We start from the raw sequence: 8,233 nt of genomic DNA on the forward strand, positions 1-8,233 counted from the left end.
GTTGCCAAGTTCAACATGTGATGTTCATCTGCTGCTCCTCAATTTCCTTGATCAAGTTAGCACTGATATCAGTTATTGTATTAGTGCTCCATAGCCTTGTTGGACCTTGTAGGATGTGCCATCAAGCTTGGAGGATACCGAACGCCCGCTCTCGACATCCTTTAATTGCGTAGAAATCCTAAGCCTCATTTGTGCTTTTCTACACTCTCTTCACAACCCTAACCAAAATCCATCTTCTCTCACAAATCACAATCGACGTTGCCAAGTTCAACATGTGATGTTCATCTGCTGCTCCTCAATTTCCTTGATCCAGTCAGCATTGATATAAGTTATTGTATTAGTGCTCCATAGCCTTGTTGGACCTTGTAGGATGTGCCATCGAGCTTGGAGGATACCGAACGCCCGCTCTCGACATCCTTTATTGCTGACTCGAGACGTTTTTTGAACTGTAGCATCTTTGGGCATTAGGGATTGGATAAGATTTTTACAATTGTGGCCCATGCGTGATAAATTCCATATGCAAGAGAATTGTGACTCGTGACGTTTTTTGAACTTTAGCATCTTTGTACGAAATCGTCTATTACGTCGTTGAATATTTGGGATTGATTTAGGATGTTGACGCCTTTGTTCCAACATAAACTCCAAAAACGCATGCCAAACACAAAGGTCATGGGATGCAACAACCTCAAACATTAATGTGGGACATCCTTGGTTCGCATATATTTCCTTTCCCATGCAACATACAATTTTTACATGCCCAATGCATACAATCAACGCTGCCTAGCATTCTATAAAATATCTGAATTTGTAAATGAGACTATAATAACTGTTCGATGTCACTTTTGTGAGGTCTTCTAATACATTCTTTTTTGAATAAGGTTCGATAACATGCCTGCAAAAGTTTCGTCGAGACATGTTGGTCGTAGTTTCACCAATGCTTACGTATTTATCTGTTGTTTCACTTGCAAAGTTGTATGCCAACTGACGTAAGAAATATTTGCGTTTTTAGAGTGAAAGATCCTTTCGATTAAATGCGTCTTTTTATTGTGTAAAGTATTCATAATTATCTGACAAATCCTTTACAATTCGAAGAAAAAATTCACGACTCATGCGAAACCAACGTCTTTAGTAGTTTGACGGGAACACCGACTTTAGAGCAAAATATTCATTCCACAGGCGACTGCCTCCATCTTCACGGTCCCTGTTTAAAACTTTATGCTTCCTTACTGGTTGAGAACTTAATTCTTCTTCGCTTTGATGTTGTATAAGCTCCGAATACATGTTGTCAACGTTATCATAAAGCAATTCATCATACTGCTTCGAAGCTAGTTGCATGGAGCCTAAATCCAAATAATTAGGAGTCATAATATGCATTGGTGTTGGAGATTGTGGTGTTACCCTAAACTCATCGTGAATTGTGAGAATTTTAAGAGATGCGTTGGAGTGAGTTTAGAGTATGTAAATTGAGTAATTAAGAGCGAAAAAAGGTAGTTTTTTAAACAAATCCTACTAGCCCGGGGGGGGGGGGGGGTTGAGGTACACGAACCCTATTATAGTCGTTGAAGGCCCCCACCACCTGTCCGAGTCTAGTCCAAACACACGAACCTCTCAACCGGACTTCCGTGGCGCACCAGGTCCACAGTGCACACGAACCCCTCCCTAAGCCAGCCTGTCTCTCCACGTGAAACGGACGGGCACATTGTGGGTGCTCTAACATAAAAATAAAATGAATACTCGTCTTTTAGCTACTTGTTTAAAAGATAATTTAATTTTGATATAGAAATTAAGGTCACTATGGTAGAAAGTATGGAAAGAACTCTCGTGCTCTTTAGAGTTGGACAAACATATAATGCGTAATCCGTGACTTGCTTATAGTAAGTTAATTAAAACTTTATTGGATTCCGCTCGAGATGATTGACTTGAGCTAGTTGATCCATATAAGGATTTCAAGTCTAGTACGCACTCAATTTAACTTGCTTAACTAATACTATATAAACTTTATAAATTAGATCGCCAAAGCTAATTACGTAGCTCAACTTCTATATTCATATCTGTCAAAATAACAGGTATCAACCACAAAATCTCTTTATTATCAACAACTTAAACAACTAAGCGATTCAAGATACACAAACAACCCTCAACTCACCAACAGATCATCAAGACGATGACTTGCTATCACTCTCAACAGAAATCAACAAGATCTTAACAAAAGATCAAGAACGAAACCCTAAATCTGAAGGATAGTATGAAACGCTAAGAGAGATAAACGAGAGAAACTGAACTAAGAATATCTTGAGTTCATTTATATAGCACCCGGATCACAATAACGAATCTGGTACACATGACTTAAAACCTGGAACCTGGACGACAATATCTTGTTAAGCTCCTTAGACCATCAAGATCATCAGCCTAGCCTGCTACAAGCCATCCAGATCCATTTAGCCATCCAGGTCCATTAGTCATGACAAAAAATAAATATAAAATATATAAAAGTGAACATTATATGTATGTAATATTTTAACAATATATGATAAACTCGTAACATACGTTGTAAAACTAGCCCGACTTCGATTAATATAATTTGAAAAATAGCATGAGTTGTAGCGGTAGGTTTTGAAGTTGTGGAGTCAATACTTTTATCACGAATTACTAAAATATGCATTTCATAATCATAAAGTGTATAATATTGTAATTTTTGTGACAAGTCCACTGGTCCAACCGGTTCAATCGGTCCGGCCCGATGTAAGAACCGACAGGTGTCATAAAATTAGTAGAGTGAAATATGAAAAAAATGCCGAAATCCAGTTTAATCCTTTAATAACCCGGTTCAAGCGGCCAGTTTTCCGGTCCGACCATCGGTTCACCGGTTCAACCCCGGTTCGATGTAAATCCGGTCCAATATACTGAACTGGACCGGTCAGACCTTCGGTTCCCAGTCCAACCGGCCTGTCCGATCCGGTTTTCAAAACATTGCTCTCTATCACACAGTCACCCACCCACCCACCCACCCACCTCCATTTCCATCAAAAATTCAAATTTCGAAAATTATTAGCCAAAACCGGTTATCGGTGAGCAATAACTAAATCGTTAACCTAGACCAAATCGAAAATAGACGAAACTAAACTACAATTAACCAAAACCTGAATTAACTAAAAACTAAATTAACCAAAAACCGGTTATCAATTTTTTTATACTCTCGTTTAACCAAAGTTAGTTGAACCGAACCAAATTATTCATATTTCATATATTTCTTGCGTTTGGGCCTAACTAGGGTGAGAAAGGATGTATGACACACTGGGGAGTACGACGGGAGCCTTGGTGTAGCCCTCGAAAACTATTATCCTCTGGAAATTGGGGTGAATTACCCTGGAGAAGCAAAGCTACCAATTGTTAAAAAAAACCTTGTGGTAGCTATAACAAGGTATTGTATTTATCATATATCAACAATATTAGTTAAATACTAATTTTTGTGTGTTACTCTATAACAATGGTTGGAAGCTATGAAATCATTGGGTCGACGAGGTTCACGTGGAGAAGTAAACTGAGGTTTGCTACTTCCTTAGTCAAATTTCTGACTTTAACTTTTTATTGAAGTTTACTTTTTAATACTAAACTAACACTAATAATATATTCTTTGTTTTTAATATAGGTTTTTTGGGCACTTTCTTGGATATCCCACTATCTAACCTGTTTTATTTACACCGAATTTTATTTTGTTATAAGTATAACTGTCTTTTAAGGGGTTTTTTAATTGAATTTATATATTGGTTGACTCTATTATGGATGCTTGACTTTTGCATCTGATGACTTTTAAGGTTTTAGAATGTCTTCATCAGCATTGTGCCCACCCGAAGAATTAAAAGCTGCAAGTTCAAGAATCAAGATAATGTTAACTCAATCAAAACATGTGACTAAATTCACATTCTACTCACCCCATCAACTATACACTGACCCCTTTACCGATCAAGATTATTCCTAACAGATTACACTTGACACAATGTGATTATAAAGAATCAATATTACACGCAAGAGCAATTAGTTCGACTCTTACCACAATGTTCTTGACAAAATTACAGTTGACAAAGGATCAAGATTACACACAAAAGCAATTAGCTTGACACTTACCACACTCTTTATAACATGATTACACACAAAAGCAATTAGCTTGACATTTACCACAATGTTTATATCTAATTTACACACAAAAGCAATTAGCGTGACACTTACCACAATATTTATAACAAGAATACATATAAAAGCAATTAGCTTAACACTTACAACAATGTTTATATCAAGATTACACGCAAAAGCAATTAGCTTGACTCTTACCAGAATGTTTATAACAAGATTACACACAAAAGCAATTAGCTTGACACTTACCACAATATTTAGACTGCGGGGTGTGGGGCGCAGGTTGGGGCGGCAGCATGCCAAAAACGCTGGCTAGTCCACACTCGGCTAGCGTTGGCCATGGTGTTACCCCACTAGCATGGGGATTGAGCCTAGCGTGGGGCAGGGGGCTGGGGTGACATGGTTGGGTTTGGTTGGCTACCATTTGATGACCGTTGGGCTAGCCGTTGGCCAACGACTATTTAAAAAAATTGTTTTAATTAGAGGATAATTATGCTTTTTTTGACAATGACCCGATGCACGTGGTAATTTAGGATTTACCACGTGGCAAAAGGCTACAACCGCCCTAAGAAAATTGGCTTACGACAATAGTTCCGAGATAATGGACGACTATTTAAGAATGTCGGCACGAGTGGCTAGGGAAAGTCTTCACATATTTTGTGTGTATATCATTGAACTATATATGAAAAGATATATGAGAAAACCGAAGTTTAGTGATATGAAACAAATTTTAGAACATCACGCTGAATATCATGGTCTCCCCGAGATGATCGGTAGTTTAGATTGTATGAAATGGGAGTGGGAACTTTGTCCAACTGCATGGCAAGGCTCTCACACAAGTGGATATCATGGAATGTCGGCTATGATGCTTGAAGTGGTTGTATCACAAGAACTTTGAATCTGGCATGCATTCTTTGGTATACCCGATTCACATAACGATATGAACATTATACATCACTCGCCCTTATTCAATGATCTAATAAAATGGTATTGGACCGAAAGGAACATTTTTTTTATAAATGAGGTTGAATATAAGTATGGGTACTATCTTGTTGATGGAATTTACCCTGAGTATGTTGTTTTTGTGAAATCATTTTCAAGAGATGGAACCCTAGATCCTAAAAGAATAAAGTTTAACACAGTTCAGATGGCGGCACGCAAAGACATCGAGCAAGCATTTGGTGTTTTGTAGAAAATTTGGCGCATTTTGAGCATGTCTTGTCGATTGTATGAAAAAGATCAAATAAGAAACGTGATGTAAGCATGCATCATTCTACACAACATGATTTTGGAGGATGAAGGGCGTGCAATTGTTGAATATTATGGCGAGGACCCCGAATCAACTAACGAAGACATTAGTGACAAAGAGAGAACACAAAACCAATATCTAATCGAGTCGAGACAAATAAGTTCAAACCTTCAAGCTGATTTGGTAGAACATGTTTCAACACTTCCTAGATTCAACTCCAATGAAGATGAATATGATTGATTTCTTTTGGCGATGTAATGTATTTTTTTTATCATAGTTATTTAATATAACTTAAATGTGTTTTTAAAATTATTTAGTAAATTCTACTGTTAATATAAAAAAAATTAGGTGCCAGATGACACCCCAACACCGCCTAGCCATACCCCTTCCACACCCCACTTATATGGGTGTGGACTGCTGGAGTTAGGGGCATGCAAAAAACCGAATTAACCGAACCATAACCGAATTAACCGACAAAACCGAACCAAAAAAACCGAACCAAATAAAAAACCGGTGGGTCGGTTAATGGTTTTTTTTGAAAACCGAAAGTAGCGGGTCGGTTATGGTTATCATTTTTTTCCATACCCACCATAACCGAACCGAACCGACATGTAATAAATCTTAGTAGGATTTAGGACTTTCACCATATTTTTAATATTTGATATTTCATATCATTTTGTGGTTTTGGTTGAATGTTTATTTGAATTTATGGAATTTATCATATCACTTTATTTGAATATTCGATAATAATAATTGGTATTAATAATATAAATTATATATATTTTTTTAATACTATGTACCATGTAATAGGTAAAGGATCCTGTAAAAAAGGCCTAAAGTGTGAGAAAGGTAAGAAAGAATCTCAACCATTAGATCTTTTGATCTAATGGTTGAGATCATTAGGGACCAAATTGCAAATATTTTTGTTAATTTGGACTGAATTGAAATTTATAGGGGCAATCGTGTCTTTTTATCTTCATTTGTAAATCAAATCCCTGCAATTTCGTTCTCTCTCTCATACACACGATCACAATTTCTCTCTCTCTTTTCTTCTTCCATGTTCAATCAATCGGAAGATTATATGTTTTATTTGTATGTCTGGTCTTTCTCCGGTCAATCAAACGGCAGCGGCGGTGGTCTGTCTCCGGTCAATCAAGCGGCAGCGGCGGTGGGCTGTATCCGGTCAATCAAGCGGCAGTGGCGGTGGTCTGTCCGGCGATGATTATCCGTTTTATTTGTATGTCTGATCTGTCTCCGGTGTTGATTATGACGACGACCGGAGATGGAGGTTGACGGTAAATGTGATGAACGGCGCCCGGAGAATGTCGGAGATGATGGATGACAGTGGTGGTGGTCGTGCGATCTCTCTCTCTACATCGAACGGTGCCGGAAGTGGAGAAGATGATACAGAGGTGTTATATTTCTTTCAGTCATGGTGTTTATTTTCTTTTTCTAAATGGTGTTATTTTCTTTTCTGAATGGTGTTATTTTCTTTTTCTGAATGGTGTTATATTTATTTACTTAATGGTGTTATATTCTTGTACTGAATGGTGTTATATTATTTACTGAATGGTGTTATATTGTTTACTGAATGATGTTATTTTTTGTTTACTGGATGGTTTTTTTTTTTTTTTGTTTCTGAATGGTGTTATTTTGTTTCTGAATGGTGTTATTTTGTTTCTGTATGGTGTTATTTTGTTTCTGAAAGTTGTTATTTTTTTTTTACTGAATGGTGTTATATCTTGTACTGAATGGTGTTATTTTGTGTACTGAATGGTGTTATATTTTTGTTTACTGAATGGTGTTCATATTATTTTCGTAAAAACACCTAGAATTGAACTATGAATTTTTTTAAAACACCATGTCATGAACATGACTCTGATTCTATGAATGATGCAAAAAAAATTAAAATGAATGATGTTATGGACGGTTATATTCCTTAAATCAAGGATTTTCTCTCTCCAAATCCTTAAATCAAGGATTACCATATTTGAATTTGTTAATGCATTTACAATCTTACCCTTTTCAATTAATTTAGATCTAATGGTTGAGATTCTTTCTTACCTTTCTCACACTTTTGGTCTTTTTTACAATAACTCCACTTGTCACACCCCAACCGATGGCGGAATCATCGGGGCGCGGCACTAGGTGAATCAAATTGCTCAAGAGAATCCATAACAACTATATTGCGATAGTATTTATTACATTCATTATCCCATACTAACAAATAATACAATCACATAAGTTATCACAGATTTATTGTCCTCTCGAACAATACAAATCCGACAACCTAGATTTTTAGGCGAGTTTCTAGACTTCCTAGCTTGATTTGATGTAGAGAGCGATCTAACCTGCAACATACGTTAAAACAACGTCAATACAAAAGTATTGGCGAGTATACAAGTTTGATAGTGTAGCGATAAAATAGCTAAAAGTGTTGCGAATTACCAAATACATAAACGAGATACCTCAACATACATGCAAAAGACAGATACTACCAGCTAAGTCACTCGAGCTTCGATTGCGATTGCTATTCATCCTAACTAGACCCCATCTGGTGCTATAGTACTATACTAGTTAAGGTGGGACCTCGCGAGTATAAGTCCTAACGCATATGTAACTAGCATCACGTATAAATATGCATAACAGTTATTTGCAAATGATAAATAGTTTGATTGAATAATTCGTTTGATAAGTTCGTTTTATTAGGAACGTATGTTACACCCAAAATGCGATTAAAAGGGTTCGAGTATACTCACAGTGCGTATTTAGCGAGGACACAACTTGACTGGATCGGTTGAGAGTGCGTCTGTGTCAGCATAAACATAGAATGATAGGGTAAGCGATGCACGA

Source organism: Helianthus annuus, chromosome 16 (assembly GCF_002127325.2).
Source record: "Helianthus annuus cultivar XRQ/B chromosome 16, HanXRQr2.0-SUNRISE, whole genome shotgun sequence".
Lineage (NCBI taxonomy): Eukaryota > Viridiplantae > Streptophyta > Magnoliopsida > Asterales > Asteraceae > Helianthus > Helianthus annuus.